General features: G+C 35.0%; 1 protein-coding gene across 1 annotated transcript in view; it reads left to right on the top strand.

The window, feature by feature from the left end:
* The window catches only part of PRKN (parkin RBR E3 ubiquitin protein ligase), a 700,273-nt gene that overhangs the window by 606,234 nt on the left and 73,907 nt on the right, over positions 1–20,132 (top strand). The gene's annotated exons all lie outside the window — the stretch shown is intronic.

A 20,132-nucleotide genomic window follows, 5' to 3' on the forward strand; every position in this document is an offset into this window, starting at 1 on the left:
GTATTAGGCTTTTTTTTTTTCAGGAGTGGAATAGTGTTCATATCTGAGTTTCCTTGTCATGTGAGGCTTGTTCAAGATAGTATTTTAAACCAGATAAAACAAATTTGACAATTAAGTTCAGTCACACCCTTTATTTAATGTTTTTTTTTATTAAAAGTATAGGAGTACATGCCATAGCCAAAGAGAAGTTATCATAAATGGAAGTTGAAGAAATATTTGAGTAACAGCAGTCAGAATAGAAAATGTAATTTTTTCAAGTTTCTTCAATAATTTAAGAAGGTGTTTTTTCACATATGTATATATGATACCTGTAAACAGTTGATAGAAATTGCACAAAAATATTAAGAGCAGGAAACCCCCTTTATCTTACTGATACCAGAACAACTAATCTCATTACAAGCTAGAAGTGTATTTAGGAATTGAGTAAAATTCTCAGGTTTTATATTGACTCATACATTTGACTATGCCTAGAAAAGCATACTAAAGCATGTATTTTTCCCAAAAATCTGAAAATATTTTCATTTGGCTTTGAAAGGATGGTTGTGTGGTTTACGAGCAATATGCCTATAATATAAACATAGCTTCTGAAAATAAATGTTTTAATATTTAATTAATTAAATTTATATGTCACATTATGATTATTTCTGATGAAGTAGTTGTGATTGGTATTTTAAACTTGAATCACCAGACAGATGGAAAAAGCTAATGAGAATCTTAGCTGGGAGTTCTCTTTTCCCCTAACATTGCTTTTAGCACTGGCTACTTTAATTCTTCTGGCCGTCTGCTTTGTTTGATATTCTAAACAGTTCATGGTAGTTCCAATCTCTTAATAATGACAGCACCTCCTGGCATGTAGTTTTTCATTCAGCTGAGCAGCATCTCCTGTAGGAAATGATTAACTGTTCATATATGGCCTTTTTTAGATCTGATAGCTCAGATAATTTTGGAAATCTTTATTCCTTTTGTACTCTTTTAAACCTGAGAATATCATATGGTGAAGAAAAGTGAAAATAGACATTGAAAAGCCAAGGATTCAACTTTCTAGCTTGCATTTTGATTTAAACCTAATAATTTTTTTCAAAGTAGCAAATCCTCCCCTTTCTGATCATGATAGGCAGAGTCAGATGAAGCAAGCAGGTTATCTACTTGAGTTACACCACTGTGTAGCACGGCTTAACTGCAGCTGTCATGTCTTTAGAACTTGTACTGAATTGCTTAGCGTTTGATTGTGGATCAAGGAATTGAAATTAGTGACCAGTTAAGTGTGCAGTCAATAAGATTAAAGGACAGGACTGGAATAACTTCAGCTAACATTCTGGTTTTACTTACAAGTGAGCTCTGTAAGCAGCTACAGAGATAAGAAAGGCACAAGATCATTGCACTAAAATACTGTTTATTGAATTTAAAATTCCCAATTCACATTATTAGGAATATTGTGTAAATGCTTGTTAGAATTTTTCTGAAGTATTTCATTTTCCAGTGTGGGCCTGTCAGCAAAGGAAAGTGACAGATTTTTTTCTGATGTCGTGACTTGCTCCACCACATATTTTGAGTTAGTGAGTACCACTTTGATTTGTTTACTCAGAGAGCTGTTTCATTCCATGTGCTTTGAAGCAATGGGGAAAAAAACTTGGCAGTATCAGCTCTGTGTTGCTGTCTGTCATATATAGTGTCATTTTGAATGTGAAGATTAGTCAAGATTCAGGAAAATGGTAGTTGCTGCTTATCCTAGAATGTTTTAACAAGCAACTGATTGGTTTTGTTACACAAAACGACAATTTGAAGAAGAACTGAGCAGAGCTCAGAGAATATAAAGCAAATGTCTAGACATTTCCCTACCAAGAAGGAAGTTGTTAGGTTTTATGGCATAATTTCACAGGTGGTTAACTGTGTAGCTTCTAATATTTGTATATTTTTTTTTTTCATTATTATTGCTCTCATATTCTTCATAATGCTCTGGGGCTTGGGGAAGGAGGGGTTTCCTCCAAACAGTCACTGCTTCCTCAATCCTGTATTCTCATTCTGCCCAATATCAATTTTAAGTTACAGAGCCCTGAATGACACCATTTACACGTGACACATGTCAGACCAGAAACAGCTTCCTGCAGGTACTGTTAACCCAGGGAATTTCCAAGCCTTGTTTCCAGATAGTTGTGGAGACCTTGCGTACACTCTTTTCAAAGTATGACAAGTTCACATTATTCCCTCCTAAGAATTTGCTACACATTTCAATGAAGACTGGATTCTGCACAAATAAAAGCATGATTTACAGATTTTAAAAGTATTCACTATTAGAAAGTACATACTAAAAATATCTAAGTTCTCCCTGTTTATTAACACTGTTACCCTGTTATGCTAGGCAGCTGTCTGAACTGGCTAAATTTTTGTTCTGAAATTTGCCTCCACTTGAAAATGAAATGCCTGCCTATTGTTATTCCTGTCTCCTCAATGTATTCTCTCTCTTCTTTCCCTGAAAATTTTGCTGCAGTTCTCTAGAGAAATGAAAGCCCTTTGAGTTGAAACTGATGCTCGTAGACAGTACAATGCTGTTGTCATCTATGCATTTACATTTTCCATTCTCCTTGGCTTGGCTATTTACTAGAAATACCAGCTTTCTATAGCCTTAAGACAGAAAGAATGTCTTGCACTGTGTACTTCTAGAAGCTGTTGCAATGCCCTGTAGGGCATCCTAACTGTTGTCCTAAATTGAGATGACAGTGTTGCTCATATTAAATTGCCTTCTTGCTTGGCTTGGCATGCTGGGATCCATATCTATTAATGCAAGAGTGTCCAAATGTCCTGCTAGGAAAGCAATTTGTTCCTCAGTAGGATGTCAGGAAAGCAGCTGGTCTAAGAAACTATCAGAGGTGATCTTAGGGGCAAGATGTGTTTTTCTCGATTTAATGGAAATTTTTTACTGATCCATCTCCTTGCCTGTCCCCACCACTTGTCAACAGGGCAGCACATATCCATCTTCAGCCATCTCCTTTCCCTCCCGACAAGCCTGTCATAACTCTCTTGTGGAGAGACAGGTTTTCACACAGCCTGAGACTCATAATAGACATTTCAACAACAGAAGACATGTTATTAATGGATTTTTTTTTAATACCCTACAGAGACACAATTTCAGAACATTCTTGCTAAATACCAGTTTCTAAACCTCCACTTGGAGACAGAGATTCTCACAAACTGAGGGGGTTTTTGTCCCTCTTCTCTTTTTGCACACATACCATAAAAGACCTTTAACCCCTTGAATAACTTTCATCATTTTGCCTTTTTTTCCCATTTATATTCTAAATTACATTTTAAGTCAACTAATGAAAGATAAATGTGAGTAGTCTGGAGTCTCATTCAGTGGCTTATTAATGTTAATGTATGTTAGCTTTTTTTGAGAGAATTATTATGGTGGTGACTACATTTGTGATGCTAGACTATGGTTATGGCAGAAATAATTTTCTGGGGATCTTAAGAGGAAGCAGAGTACTAGTAGGGTGTGTCAGCCTATATCTTTCTGTCTGTAGTTGCATCAAGATATTGGAAAGTACAACATGAACTGTATGATACAATTTGCTGATCTATAAGGGGCATGCATGTTGAAGCATACTTATTAATTAGGTCTGCTTTAAAAGTTCTTAAGGGCTACACGTAATTGTAGCAAACCTCCCTTAGAAACCATTATCGTTATGTCATAGAATAAATCAGAGTTTGTGTCAACAAATTTTGGAATAAGGAGCATGTAAATGTTCAGTGAGAGCTAAAATCATTTTCTTTCTAAGACACAACAAAGTAGTTTGAACTCTCAATGCAATGAGATTCAGTAAAGAAAACAGTCTTAACCTTAGCTTACTTTATTGTGCCTCAGTGCTTCCAGATATCTCTTAGGACTGCATCATTTTTCATAAGGTAGCTGCTGAGAAATAGTTTACAAACATTAAATGGGTTGTCAGGTTTTAGTCTGAATTAAACTCACTAGGTTATGCCCAGGATATGTCAACTATTTTTTTTTGTTTGTTTGTTTTACTTAAAATATCCACTTACAATGTATGCATTATGAAATACACTAGTGAGGCTTCTAAATACTTCCCTGCCACCTGTTTTCATTCTCAATGTATTTCTAAAAGTTTTTAAATTGGAATTTCAAAAAATAATTAAGTTTTAACTTTCAGAGTTGACATGCTTATTGAAAATATAAATGCTGATATTGAACTGGCCACCCTTTTTCCTGGTATCAGTGAGAAAGTTTGCTTGATTTTACTTAGACAATGGCTGATATCATCATATGAAACTATAATAGACCTCATCCTGTAGCTTAGCAAAATGGATAATGTGGTGCAAGATAGGGAGAACCTTTATTTTGGCAAGGAAGAATGAAAAGTTAATTTTACAATTTATTCTATTCAGGTTGAGAAACCCTTTAAAAAGCACTGTGTAATCTCCCTAAATTCCCCTAGCACTAAGTCATCATGATTTAATCCATGAAATGCAATTTTTGTATATGAAAGGCTGTTATGCTTAATTTTTAAAGAAAAGAGAAATGGATTTTAATGTGATTTTTTGGTTTTGTTTGAAATTTTTTGTCAGATAATTTTAAGATTTTTTTGCTTCCTTTTAACAGGCATTTTTTCACAGCAGTGTCTTTTTTTTTCATTTGCCCTGTATTTTCCATAGTAGAGTCATTATAAAAATAGAAAAAGCCAAACATTACCTAATATATAATTTAATTTATAGGTTGCTATATTTTAAAGCACTTTATTTTGGATATGGACATTATAAGACTGAGGTTTTGCCAGCATTTACCTGCTGTCCCTTGAGGAAATCCTGTCATCTCCATGGTCTGGATCTTGACAGACCTTGATTTCAGATTTAGCTGACTCACAGCTATCTCAAAATCTTTGTTTACAGGTATCCTTTTGGAGTTGTTTTCCAGATACTGACAGATGGGTTTTTTTTCTTCTTTCTGCCTATAGATGCTGTGATGTAGTACTTTTGATTAAATAATTTATCCTACCATTTCCAATTTTCATCTGTGTTCTTTGGCTAGGCGTCTTCTTTGTGTCATTAATTTGTATTATGCTTAGAACACTATGTCTCCTAAACCAAAAATTTGTGCTTAATGAATTAAGAATTATAGGCATATGTGAATATGTAACTAAATATGTGTAAGTATATATTTCACTCCTACATGTAAGATTTTCCAGTAGATGCAGTAATAAAACTGCAAACTTTACAGAAAGTGAAGAAATGAAACATTTAACATAACAGAAAATGTTACAAAAATACCTGGGAGTTTTGGGCCTTTACCTCCTAGGACACAGATGACTTTACTCATAAGCCAATAAGAAAAATAAAACACACCAGAAATATTTTAATGTAAATATTAGGAGGGATTTTTTTTTTTCATGAACTGAGGTGAATATTGAATTTCAGACATATGTGCATATTTTAGTCACAGGTTAAGGAATAAAAACAAGAACTCTATTGTCTCCAGCAGGTTTCCAGTTTACAGTTCCACTTTGAATTTTGCACATTTTTCATCATTTCTGTATTTTTTTATAAATATTATTCAAGTTCTAGATACGGCAGACTTTATACCACCCAGACCATTATTTTTATCTTACATCTGATTGGAATATATGACAAACGATTCCATATTGGAAATGCACTGGATCCATATGAACATGAAAAATGCATACCATTATTTGAAATACACTTTCTATGACTTCTCTCCTGTGCTAGTTATGTTGTTTCATGCATTTTTTATTAATGGATTGGCATTGAAACTCTATTAAGGGGGAACACAATGAGATTTATTTAAAGGTGTCAAGGTGATGGCAAGCTAAAAGAGAAGTCTTTGGAGGTAACAACTTGAGTGGGTGGTATCTATATCTATATCTATATCTATATCTATATCTATATCTATATCTATATCTATATCTATATCTATATCTATATCTATATCTATATCTATATCTATATCTATATCTATATCTATATCATCTATATCTATATCTATATCTATATCTATATCTATATCTATATCTATCTATATAATCTATATCTATATCTATATCTATATCTATATCTATATCTATATCTATATCTATATCGCAGATGGCAAAGTCTATATATTTCCAACATGTATGCTCTTATTTACTTGCTGTTGTTTTTAGATCAAACTTTACATACCACATATACCTAAAAATTCATCACAATACAAAGAACTCAGACACTGCATATGATTACTTTGAGCACTCCATAGCCTTTGATGAAAATTACTCCTGACTGGATTTTATGTTTGCATTTACAAATTAATGGCATAGAAGAGAATCTGAAATAGTCCAGGATATCTTCTTAACTCCCCTGCTGATCTCTTTATACTAATCCATCCGTTCACAGCAGTAAAACTGGATTAATCAGATTAGCACTAGGGAAAGTCAATTTAAGATAAAATAGCCTCACTGAAAGTTCAGTGTGTCTGAGATTGGCCCAGAAGTGACTAGGTCATGATTTGGTAGAACATGAAATCACCTTTTCTCCTTGTCCTCATCTATATGAACCCTGCTCAGAAGCTGGATAAGAATTAACAAAGTTGTGTGCTAAATTGTGTCTCCAGTAGAGCTTCTTGCTCTTGTCTTTGGAAATGCTTAAGGTGAAGGCAGCATAGAGCTGATCACAGAGTTGTTATTCATTATACACAGAAAAACTTTAAGTCAACTTTAAGACGTTTTGCTTTTGAAGGGATGAAATAGAGAATAATTAAATAGTATATTTAATTATATAGAATACTATATAATATATATAGTATATATAATATATAATACTATAGAATAGTAGGAGATCTAAGTTTATCTGAGGACAACTGAGTTTCCAAACTTAAGTGGTATGAGAATGTATGTGAGGAGAGTGATGTCTGAATGTGAAAAAAAACCCAAACTTAAACAATTTAGGATTTTTTCAGGTTTTTGATAAATCCTCTTGCTTACCTTGTACGCATAAGGTACCCTTTGACAGAATTCCCATTTTTATGGAAATCTCATTTTCAGTAGACCTACTGACAGTGATAATTCTGCTGATTCACACATTATAAAAGTGACAGATTTTTTTTTTTTAATTTGTTAAGGTGTTTAAATTTAGCTATTTGATTTTTCAGAGTTTAAATGCTGCTCTTTTTCAATGGGCTCATTATGAACATATTGTATGGTATTAGTAATATTCTCAGTATTCTCAGATGAATCTTCTCACTCCTACACCTTTCATATTGTTCTTTCATTTCCAGTCTCCTTTATAGCAACAAGGAGTATGGGCTATGTTTAAACAGTAGACCAGAGATAAGCTAAGCAGAACAAGATATTTCAGTGTCTGAGATGTGGCATTTCCTTATGTGGGTCTTTATCATTGAAAGCCAATAATAGTTCCCACAATAAATATCATAATGCATGCAATGTATAGTAATACATTTTCTCTTCATTCATTGTTCCATGTAAATTACTTTTTAAATGACAGCCGAATGCTCTCCCAGTAGTGTTGACTTTTGAACAGTGAATCTCATCACTGGCCACACTTATGACACTGCATGTGTCCAGATCACTAAAGTGCACCTTTTTGTTAAAACTTACTTGAGAACCTGTACCTTTAAGCTTTGGTACAGTTTTATTAAATTTAGAGGCTGTAAAAAAACTCATATTAGTAGAAGATGTAATATTATAGCATTTTTACAGTGGCATTCATGATGTGTGTGGAAAAGAGAGTGAATTTTAAAAATTCTTGCCTGTTCTGTAGCTGAAAGTTCACAGTGAGACAAAGTCCATCTCATGGTAAAAACAAATGTCACTATAGAAGCTGTCTCCACAAAACTGAAATACTGTTTTCTCAGTCTAACATTTCTCCTGCAGAAATGGGAGATTTTTTTGGCAGATTTTTTTTCAGAAAGCAAGCCATCTGCTCCTTGAACCACAGTAACTTTACAACTTGCTGCTTGCACTGTTGTTTCTCATCTTGACCTGTGAGCAAAGGTATTTGTGCTTCAGTGATATTGTAACTAAGCAATGAAGTCAGAGGATTTTAAGGAAACACAATCCAGAAAATAATTGCATATATTTATTTTCAGAGCATCGTGTATGGCAGGTGATGATACTTGTAGACACCAAAGGTTACAGGGTCTCCTAGAAATTAGTATCCCCCACAAAACTGTTCCCTGTTAACACAACTGATTCTTTGCTCTCTCTAAGAGCAATTCTCGCAGCACTTCTGTGACAGCTTTAAAGGAATAGTTATCCAAAATGTTCATTCTTTTACCATTAGAGATAAAGCACTGGAACTAAAAAGATTGAGGTTACTGATATTGCTTTTGATTTTATTGAGATTGCTTTCTATTTGAGGTAGATGATGGGGGTTTTTAATGATAATATTTCTTAGCATGACATATAAAGCAATGGGCTGCTTTCAGTCTCTCAGTCCTCACTGGTAAATGTAGTTCTGCTTGCATAAAGAACAAAAGAACAAATTGACAGCTTTAGTTTAAATATTACTGAATTTGAAAAACAATAGACTCAACTCTATCCTTTGTAGGTCTTTGCTTCCTTGCTTTCTCCTTTCAGTCAAGTTGCTCAGTTTGCAGGAGAGAATCACAGAGGACAGGGATGGGTAATCTTTCTAAAATGTGTTCTGAGTCTGAATTTCTTACTCCCATCCTTTGATCAGTAAAGAGAACACATCAATAACTGATCTTTTGTTCAGACATCTAATAAAAAAGACTTCAATTCACCAAAGGAAAACAACATTCATATCATATAAAAACAGGGGGATTTGTCCCAAACTAGTCTGTTTCACTTCTGTAGAGTATTTCTGTTATAAACAAAGCAACAGAAATTCTGGGCTAGATTTACATCCAATCAACCATGGAGGAAAAGGAACTACAGCTCGCCCCCTATCTAGGAGGTAGGAAACACTTCTACAACACTGTTCATCTGATGGTCTTTGAAGTACATCCAGGTTATCCTAAAATAGGGTGGTGTTCAGGAATTTACTCTGAGAGATAAGGGTTCAAGGCTGCTTGGACATAAAAGAAAACCACTGTCTCTTTGTCATCTACTCCCATGCTTGTTTGATTTTTGTGAATATAATCAGAAAAGGAGAATTCATGCAACCTATCTGCCTAAATTAGTCCATGCCAAATTCACAAATAATGTTGGTGGGATTGAAACAACTATAAGTGAATATAACACACCTGGTGAATTTGCTTTCCTTATTGAGCATGTGGAAAAGGATTTTGCTGTCTCTGATATCGTCAGGTAACTGATGATAATGGCAAAACTATTTATTCTATAGTTTCATAAGGTTCCATCCCCACCCCTCCAATGAAAAACCCAAACAAAATCAAAAAGCAGACAAACAAAAAGCCTTTCAGGCAGTTCTGTCTATCCAATAAATATCCCGAGGGTGTCTAAGAAACTTAAAAGAGGAGTAAATGAAAGAGGCCATGCTAAATTTGTTAAAACAGACAGATGGCTTGAACAAAAAGATAGCATATTCTCTCCCTCAACTATAATGTTCTCAGCAAGTGTCTCTGTTGAAAGGATAAGCATGAGAAGAGATAATAGGATCTTAAGATAACTAGCAGCATATCAACAAAGCCAGTCTGGCACAGAGTTATAAACAAGAATTATCTTGGTTTTATTTGTAGGACCACCACATTCCGGGAGCTGCAGCCTCTGCCTTTTATTTGGAAAAGATATCCATCACAGGGTGGGATAAAATCTATCAGGAAATAAAACCTGTTTGGTTCATGTTACTCAACTGACTGGGGATTATTCTAAATATTTTTGGAGAACTTTGCCACCAGTGTTGAACACCCACTTTTGAGAAGCATATGGTGTGGTATAATGGGTTTGTCTAATGGATTTTTAAGTTTGTTGAGTCAAAGAAATAATAACATCGGCCTTTTTTTTCTTCTGAATTCACTAAAAGCTATCAAAAATTAAACAAATAATATTATGGGGATATTAATAGATTAAAAGACCAATTAAAATCACACACCCTTGGGAAAGACAAATTATCACTTACACATTAAGAATGAAGAAATATAGCAATTTTTCAATGTATCTCGAGGACTGTGGAGGAAGCCTTATGAAGACAATGATTTCGTTTCCAGGATCCCAAAAAGTCATGCAGCAGGCTTCCATATCACTCCTTTACTGAGCAGGAACTGTTTGAAGCTGCTGTGGTTTAGTGAGGAAGAGCGAAGCTCGAGCTGTGAGCGGTGTGTGTTGCTGAGCAGCTGGGACAGAGCGGCTCACTCGCGCTCAGCGAGGGGACTCTGCCGCACAGGGAGGCCAGTTACTGTCACTGCTCCACAGACTGACAAGGAACACCATTCTAGTGCTCACTCCTGGAAAATGAGGATATCTAGGATACTCTGGGGGCTGCTGGCGGTCTGACCTCAAAGGATTGAAACCCTTACGTTTTTCAGATGCTTTTGCATCTAATGATTTCAGAGTTTATATGGGATTAAAGTACGTAAACAGGTTGGGGCTGGGTGTTTTCAAGGGGGTAATTATATACTCAAGAGTTAGGCTATGGTGGCATTACTTACAGTGATGATATCTTGAGTCATTCTTTTACTCAGGAGTGTCAAATGTGTGGCAAGTTTTGTGTTTGTTCATTGGCTGCTACATCATGAACCTGCTCATTAATGGGGTTCCTTGACTTGATACCATAAATTATTTTATATTATCAGTAACATACATTATCATGAACTGTATTGACTGTTGTAGAACTGCTACAGAATGTGATTTAGTAGGTGAAGGTGGTAAAAACTCTCTCTTCACTAGAATTGCTAAGATTTTTCTAATTTTAAAGAATCTTTGATACTGTTGTACTGACATATCTGACCAAGATTAGAAACCTTCCTCACCTGAAAAATGCCAACTCTTCAAAGATAAAACAAAAAAATCACTGCTCAGTTTTTAATCAGTAGTTATTCCATTATTCATTCCAGTATTTATTTCATTAGGAATTTATTTTTGTTATAAAATGGATGCATACTTGAAAGTTTTTGTATATTTTTCTTCATTGATAATTCTAAATGGTGAACATAATTGAATATTGCCGTGTCTTCTGTTTCATGAGCAGAGACAATTAATGTGACTGCTCTGCATAATCACTGTTCAGCAATCTAGAGACAGAAACAGAAACAAAGTCATTAGGTTGCTCTTTTCTAAATCTCATGCGGGGCAACAAATTGAACCCTGTGCATTTGAACAAGAATCACTGTTATTAGAGAATACATTTAGTAATATCCTGAGGTGCTAATAGTGTTGAAATAAAGATCTCTCAATCTGTTCCTGAGTTAATATATCAGAATATTACTCTTTAAATCTAGCAGTCAAGGGAGTAAAACCTATTGTGAAAGCTAAATAATTTGTTTTTTGTTTTTTGTTTTTCTGAAGTCTGTCTCACACCACAAGGGGAAAAGTTTTAATACTAAAAATTGTTAAGTCTTCCAAATTGCTGAGTAGTGTCTGTCTAATGTACCTGGTAATTTTCACTTGTTCTTTGGAGAGTGCTGCCTGATTGGCACAGTTTGTGCCACAGAGTGCTAACTGTTCATGTTCTTCATCCTCCAATTTTCTGCTTACCCCGGTCACATTTTAAAACAATAACTACATCAAAACCAGGAACAGTGATGAGCTGGGAGCACAGCTACCAGAATTACATACCCCCTAAATTATATAGTACCTGCATCAACTTTTCCCAAGGTTACATTTCAGCAGGATCTCATATTTTAAGTTGTTGGTTTGCTTTTGCTCACAGCAACTTCTACTCAGCCTTGCTTGCCAGAAGAAGCTGAACACATGCTCTTTCACATGATAGGGTGATAATTCTCTTCCTAATTCAAATAAAACAGTATGATAAAGAAAACCTTAGTATCTATGGGCCTAATTTGTTGTTCAATGAATGAACATAATCTAAACAGAGATCTCCTATCACAAGTAGGATCAGACTGGCTGCTTTCATTAAAAAAAGGTTATAAAGCACTTATCAGTCAAAAAACCCCTAAACCAGTCAGATAAAAAATGCAAAGGATGGAGTGATAATTTTTTGTTAGATAGTTCATTATCTAATCTGGACAGCATTTACATAGGTACAAATACATGTCTCACTGGTGGAGCTTCAGGTTCATTGCACAATTGGATCTGAACAGAGTTTAGACAGAGTGGTCTAGGGGATGACTGAACATCCCTGCGCCTCTGTCACTGTGCAGCTGTTCCAGTAGCATCGTCATAATTCCAGTGTCAAACTCTACACTTCTTGCATTGGAACTGTGTCCATTTTACAGGCTGTCTCCGTCACTAACACCATGGAAAAGTTAGAATACCTTCCTCAGAGCTAAAGCTTTGAAAGTGGCATGAAAAAAGGAAGTGTTGACCAGAAGAGGAGTAGAAAGGGGAAGAAAGCAAGAGGGTTACAGTAACATGTTATTCCAATTATCTAGGTTTGTTTGCTTTCTGCTTAATTATTTCCTTTTATTTTCTTTCAAGACTTACAGTGTGCAGGACATGTTTCCTAGGGCATTTACTCTGGTAAATATTTTAACTGTCATACCAGATACAGAAGTATTTTAGGATATCAGGTTTTCAATAGCTGTGAGCCAGATCTTCAACTTTTTTCTGCTTTTTGCAGTATTTGGGCGATGTAAAACAACTGGTAAATGCTGTGAGGAAGACCTTTGACATGCTTCTGCATTTTGGCTGATTCTTGCTTATATAATGGTCCCTGGTAGATTATTATGGTTCATTCTGAGGCGGGTCAACCCTGTAGCTCCTGAAGATATTAAGAAAATTGGAGAGTGGTTTGCAAATGTTTTTTTCATTCCAACATAAGAAATTAGATTCAAAGACCAATAATGATTCACAAAAGCTGCATAATGAATAGTTGAAGGGGAGTTGCAGGGAAGAACTCAAGAGGAAGAAAGTAGATGAATTTATCTATCCATAAAGATAGATTCTATCCATTCCCAAGATAATAACTGATGCTATCTATAGAAAGTATTATCTATAACTGTCTTTATTTCAACATTTAATTTAGAGATCATAATTGAATCTGCAGTATACATTGTAAAATGTACAGACTTGACAAGTTGGCTGAGCTAACAATGCACTTGGACCCTTAACTTGGAATTTTAGAGATCTTCCTATTTTGATTACTTTGCTGCATTTTCTGCTGCTTATTCACACATGCTGCAGAAATGCTGTGTAGAGAACTTTGCAAGTAGGAAAGTCACAGCTATTAGTTTATCAGATAAATAAATTAAATTTTACAGAATAACAAGAGTCTCTGAATATAAAAGAATATACAGAAATTATGTAATAATCAAGGACCAGGGAAAAAAATAAATGCTCCATACTGGTTCAGTCCTCTGGAGAGGCAAAAATGAGGAGAAATAAATTTTAGCCTTTAATGTAGCATCATTCTGAAAAAGCCAGCCATAGGAATAGCTGTCAAAGTCAGAATACTTTAAACCATGATAAAAGAATAGTAAATTGCTAATACTACTGTATTCCAGGGGAGTTGCCTGTGGTTTCTAAGGTAAGAAGATTAATGAAATTCCAGCTGCTAATGGCTAAGAGTAGGTATTCGACCTCAGTGCAATCTGAGTCAATCAGAATCTTGCAGAGTATCCTTAGGCTATTTTTCTATTGTTAGATGTCCTGTCTCTGTGTACTAATAAAGCATTCCTCTTTCAGGCTGGCAGCCTGGTACAGGTATACAGAGAATGTCTGTAAGGCCGTCTTAAAGAAGCCCTTTGTAAATCTTATAAGAAAGCAGGGGCTTGTTAAACAGATAGTCACCACCTGCAGTGCCACTGATATTCTGGACAGTGTTACAGTCATGGAAAAACTTACACAGCCCCTTATAATTTGGAGAGTCGCATATTTCCATGTTAGACACCCACTGAACTAATTTTTACTTCATCTTTTAGAACTGTATCTCTCCTTCACCTGGTTCACACTGCATCATGACAGAGTAATTGCAAAATCAAGTTAATTATATTACTAAGTCGCTGTAAACTTGCTTGGATTTCTCTGAATGTTCGTTTTTTTCAATTGTCACCCTCTGTGAGATGGGGGAAAGCACTCCAGTTGTCAGCACTGGCACACAGTAGTGCAGCTCCTATAGAGCAGAGGGGGATAAACAGGCTTACATTCTGTGCCTTCAGAAAGTTTTCACAACCCAGTTCTACTTTCTGTAGTGGAAATATTCTCTGCTTCTAAAAGACTTAATGAAAAGAAATTTCAGTGATGACAACTTGGACTTTAATAATTTATATGTGAGAAACTCTTATAAATCTTTCTGGGCTTTGTTTTTTTGTGTTTTATGAACTTAAACAGATTCCCATTTTATGTGGTCAGGAAAAGAGCAGGTTTATAAAGAGTGCCCTTTATAAAAGTAAAAGTGGTTTTTGGGTTGCAGGAGGTCACACAAGCAATTAACTTCAATCAACAAGAAGTGTCAGGAGTCCAGGAGAAATTATGCAAGTATGTTTCTCAAGATTTAGTGATAATTGTCTACTCATCATGCACAAATTCTTTAAGGAGCTTCTGAAGATAATTTAAAAAAATCTTTCCTGTTTAAAAAAAAAGGTTTGTTATTCTGGATATGACTTAGTACATTCTTCAGCAGTTAATTTACTTTTAATTAGGAAGCTACCATTATGCTGCTGAATAGCTTAAAAGAATATTTTCTGCTTTGATGATGGTATTTTGGTAATGAGTGATCAGGTACTTCTATTGACAAGATGAGTTTTGAATCATTAGACTACAGGTAAATCATGTTCCCAAGCTTTTCAAAGACATATTTGTTTTAACTCAAAACTAAACAACTGGCTCCTGCTGCTGAAACATCTACGTAAACTTTACTATTATTAGATTCCAAGTTAGTAACACATTTTACAGCCCTGAATAAAATCATGGAAATTATTCAAAACCCATTGAAAATTCAAAAGTAATACCCAGGTAGAACTCTTTCTGCTTGTTACACTCAGTACTTATTCTACTTATTCTGCTATCTATTAAAGAACTGCATTAACAGAGCAGCCTAAACTCTTCAGCAATCAGCTTTATTCAAGCCTGTTGGCCTGTCCTGTAGTCATTGTAGGCACTGAAATTTAATTAATTTGAATTATCTGCTTTTTTGTCTGCACCAATATTCAGGCCTGTATGTAAAAACTGTGCCTAATGTCCATCACTTCTAAAAGGTGAATTAACAATAAAGCTCCTTACGCTGCAGATAAACTCCAAACAGTCTGCAAAAATGGCACTGTGTGAGTCCATGCTTGGTACAGCATTAAGTTTACTGAAGAAAGGAGCTGCCTTTATATTTCCTGTCTGTAAGGAGCCTCTTAGAATGCAGCCCTGACCTCTCAGAGTTACTGTTCATCCACTGCCCTACAACTGATTCTCATCCATGAGGCAAACATCCTGAACTGAACAGTCTGTGAGTGTTGCTAACTCAGCCTGGACTCAAAACAGCATCATGAATGTGCTATCCACAGGGCATTCCTCATGATGAAGTTTCTCTTGGAAAGACAAGGCAGCCCCATCATGCAAACCTTTCCCTCAAAGGTCATTTATTGATGTAGTCGGTAGAAAGCAACTGATCAATTTCATTTATGCGCCAGGACAATTAGAACCAGGATCACCACAGCTATTATCTAGTATATACATATTATTATAACATTATATATAATTATCTATAATATTGTAACATTATATAGATAATTATATATATAATATAATATTATAACATTATAACAACCAGTAGCTATGTTGTCCCCTAAAACTCTGACAACAGGAAGCAACAGTTGTTACTTTTTCCTTCCACTGAAGGCAGTTGATATGACTGAGCATCCTCAGACAGTGGTTCAGTTCTCAGGCAGAGAATAAAAATATTTACTCATCCAATATACAAGCACGAAACAGAATACAAGACAAAATGTATTTTAAAAAAAAGGAAGTTTATATGAAAAACACTGCTAAAAACTAGCATCGAATGCCGTGGAGATACATCAATAAGCTCACAGGAGAAAAATTATTTTGGATGTTTTAGAATGTACTAAAATATTAAAACTTTCAGTCAGTTATCTTAAATCTTAACGAAGAATTAAAGGGAGCTTGTTCTCACATATGTTAGCATCCAAACTTGACTTATATTTTGGATCCTTAACTGGACATCTTTTTGATACTCCTTACATTTAATGTTCTATTAATGGACTTTCATATCCCACATTTTTAAAAAGTAATGATTATTTATATGTTCATACTATTAGTATAAAGAGTTGCATTAAAAGTACCTCTGTGTTAAATGAATGTTGATTTACTGGCATTTCCACTTGAAAAAAAAAAAAAAAAGGCTTTGTCAAACCACTTTCTTCTTTTTTACATCTAAGTTTCTCTGACATATTTGTAGCCCAGAAAATGAATCTCTATTTGGTAGCATAATTACTGTAATTCTGTGAGTTGCTTAAAGCTCGTGTCTGTCTGTGGGTGAAGGCATACTTATCCATACTTTTTTCCAAGAAAATGGACAGAGATGTGGGATAAGCAGAAGCACAGGCTAAAAATAAGTTCTGTCAACCTCCAACCATCTAGGGACAAAGACATGAAGGAGCATGCATATATATATTAATTTGAGGAAAACCTTGCTTCCCAGAAATGCTGTAGAAAATTATTATTCAGATGTGCTTAGGCAGAATTTCAATCTTATGTGAAGATTAATGCTGCTATCACTGGGAGCGTATGGAAGGATAGTAAGGTGAACAGTAGAAAAATGGAATGTCATCAAATGCATCTTTTTATACAAAAATGTAGAATCTGATCTTTGCTCTTTGATTCCTTAAAAAAAAAAGTTGCTAAAGAATAAGAAATCAAGCTGCTCTTCTGTTAAACTCAAGTTAAAAATAAATATGTGATTCTTATGGATAATAGTGGATTGAAGACAAAAAAATCATGTTAGAGCAGTAAGAATGGTTTTTAACTGGCTTCTAAATATACTGAGAGATAGTAAACCATACAAATGAAGAAAGGAAAGGAAAGGAAAGGAAAGGAAAGGAAAGGAAAGGAAAGGAAAGGAAAGGAAAGGAAAGGAAAGGAAAGGAAAGGAAAGGAAAGGAAAGGAAAGGAAAGGAAAGGAAAGGAAAGGAAAGAAAGGAAAGGAAAGGAAAGGAAAGGAAAGGAAAGGAAAGGAAAGGAAAGGAAAGGAAAGGAAAGGAAAGGAAAGGAAAGGAAAGAAAGGAAAGGAAAGGAAAGGAAAGGAAATAAAGGAAAGGAAGGAAAGGAAAGGAAAGGAAAGGAAAGAGAAAGAAAGGAAAGGGGGAAAGAAAGGAAAGAAAGGAAAGGAAGAAGAAACATCTAAAACTTAATTTTTATTATCATAAAGAAGAAAGCTAGTTAAGTTGTGAAATGAGTACTCTTTTTATAAGGCAGTTTTCTCATTGGAAGAAATAGTGGAAGTAGAGAAGAGCACTTAATATTTTTCATGACCCTGTCACTAAAGTTAAATACTAAATGAAATGTTATTATAGGGACAAATTCAGGGCTTACCTATTTGAAATAAAGTTTTCATTTGTAATAAATTTGAAATAATTTTTTCTTTAAAGAACTGTCCTTTGACCCTAATATAAAATATTTTTTTGTTGTACATGTATGGTATTTATATTCATCTTCTACATACTGGAAAAGAAAAATCCAGACTTCTGTATTATGAAATTATCTGCTGACAGTGATTTTTTTTCATGGATTCTCTGCTTTCAGGGAAAGGAAAAAAAGAAGGGAAGAATGCAAGTCATGAAGTAAACCAAATCAATGATTTCTAACAAATCATGATATATTGTATAGTGGCAAAGTTTTATTAGTAAAGGGTATGCTTTGCTTTTCATGATGGTTTAGATGTTGATGTTGTTGATGAACAAAAGTGGATACTAGCATCTTTGATGCCAACTGGTCAATTTTGTGCTCATCTTGAAGCAATCTTGTAATAAATAATGGTCAGTAAGGAGCAGAGTTTCAATCAAATGAAAATTATTTAGTAGTGGGTTTTTAAATTGTTTTTTGTAGTAGAGAAATGCTGTCACATCACTGGAACTTGTATTCCTTTCAATATAAATTACAAGTGATTAAATTACCAGTCCCTCTTTAAATACCTGGTTTAAAGGTAGTGAATTATTGTCTCTTTAAATTGGTTTCTCCCTGATAAGCTAGTTGCAGCCATTGTAATCACTGTCAGTGGAGGACTCTGGAAAGCAAGAGTCATGCACAAAATAGAAGGCTGTCCCATGTCAGCGTGCTAGTGCTTCAACCCAAAGACTGTCTTTAGAACGAGCAAATTTTCTAGTCAGAAATCTCTTTTCTTTTTTCTTGGTGTCTCTGCTGTGTGCTCAGTACTCATAACATGAGCTCTTGTCCTCTGGAAACTAAATCAGGGTAGCAGTTCATTCCATGCAACCTACTGAGCAAAAATCAGACTTTAGGATTTTGGCTAGAGCTTCATTAATGTTCTAATGATGATAGGATGGTTCCTTGAACCATCTAGATCCAGCATCTCTAGGCCACAGATTACTGTAATTCAAAATATGTTTTTATGACAAAATATAGGACAAAAGAAGTGGGTTTGGGTTTGTTTTTCCCATAAATTTATGTTTGCAGCCTGTAAGTTTTCATTTCTCCATATTTATGCAGCATATAGCAAATATCTTTGCTTGTTTGCTGGATTATTAATAGCCCCTTCTAAATGAAAGTGGTTTTCGTATTCCATTTTTACTTATAGTTATTAATGTTTGGTGGTTAATCCATCAATGATATTGGATTTAGCAGCCTGGCATTATGTATTATACCATGTTATCTCAGTGCGTAAGAGAAGATTCTTATAAAACATTATTTCGACTTTGTTGCTTGTGAAAATAGTAGTGTGTATAAATGCGAGTAAAGACAGTTTGCAGCCTAAGAAATTCTTTCAGAGATTTGTATTTTGGTGGGAGAGAGCATGAACTCTGAATGTATTTTGCCATCAGTAGCTGATGAGAAGTTTACAAATTTTTCTTTTTGGAACTAATATGACTGTGCCTGATATTCCTATTTTAATATATGTGATATCCTTATCTGAGGTCTGTAAGGGGAGATGTCTAGATGTTTCAGTGTATTGGGCATTCAGATGTTCATGGAGCAGAGGAGACTTAAACCTTAAAAGTCTTAAGGGAGAATGTCTTAAAAATGCTGTTTGGTGTGTTCTCAGATTATTGTGTTGTGTTTTCACTTAGTTCAACTTCAGTTTAGCAGGAGCTTTGTAAAATGGTCTATAGGGATTGCATTGAAATGCCTTTTAGTAATGACACCCCTGCTCTGCTGATGTCAGCGGCAAAATTCTCATTGGGTTGAGTGGGGTCAAGATTTTATCTCTCATTTTCATGCAGGACAGGAAAGTGAAAGAGCAGATGTGGCTCCAAGACAAAAATGTGAGTCCAGACTTCCAGCTGACACCTAAAGCTCTTCAGGTGGCAGCATTATGACTCTTAACCTGAAGAACTTGCATTTGCAGCTGTATGTACACAACATTGAAGTTTAATCTGTGGACTGCAACACATATCAATCTGAGGTCTGAATTTCCTCAAAACCTGCAGAGGATCATTTCCTACTTGAGTATTCTATAGTTCACAGTCCTGCTAGTATAGGCTTTGTCTGTGTTAGCAGAGTTGCAAGAATGGATCTGCAAAATGAAATACCATACTACTAACATTGTAGGAGTTCTGCCTCAGGTTAGTTCTAATCCATCCTATAGACATGATGTCCGCAAGCAGCACGTGACATTAAGTGACCTCTTGGAGTACATTTTTCTGTTCAGTGTAGTAAGAAAATCAAAATGAATGAACCAGTGTGTGGTAGGTGAATGTGGCTAGGGTTTACACTTTGAAAGTGCATTTTCGCTCCAAATTACAGTGCTCATATTGATGGATCCTTAATTTTTTTTCCCTCTATTTGATGTGTTTATATTCTTTTGTAGATTCAGCTTTGTCTGTGGACTCATTTGTACAAAAGCTTCAAGACTTCAGTGTCAGGAATTCATTTGCATGTCTGTTTATT

This window comes from Poecile atricapillus, chromosome 3, assembly GCF_030490865.1.
Source record: "Poecile atricapillus isolate bPoeAtr1 chromosome 3, bPoeAtr1.hap1, whole genome shotgun sequence".
Classification (NCBI taxonomy): domain Eukaryota; kingdom Metazoa; phylum Chordata; class Aves; order Passeriformes; family Paridae; genus Poecile; species Poecile atricapillus.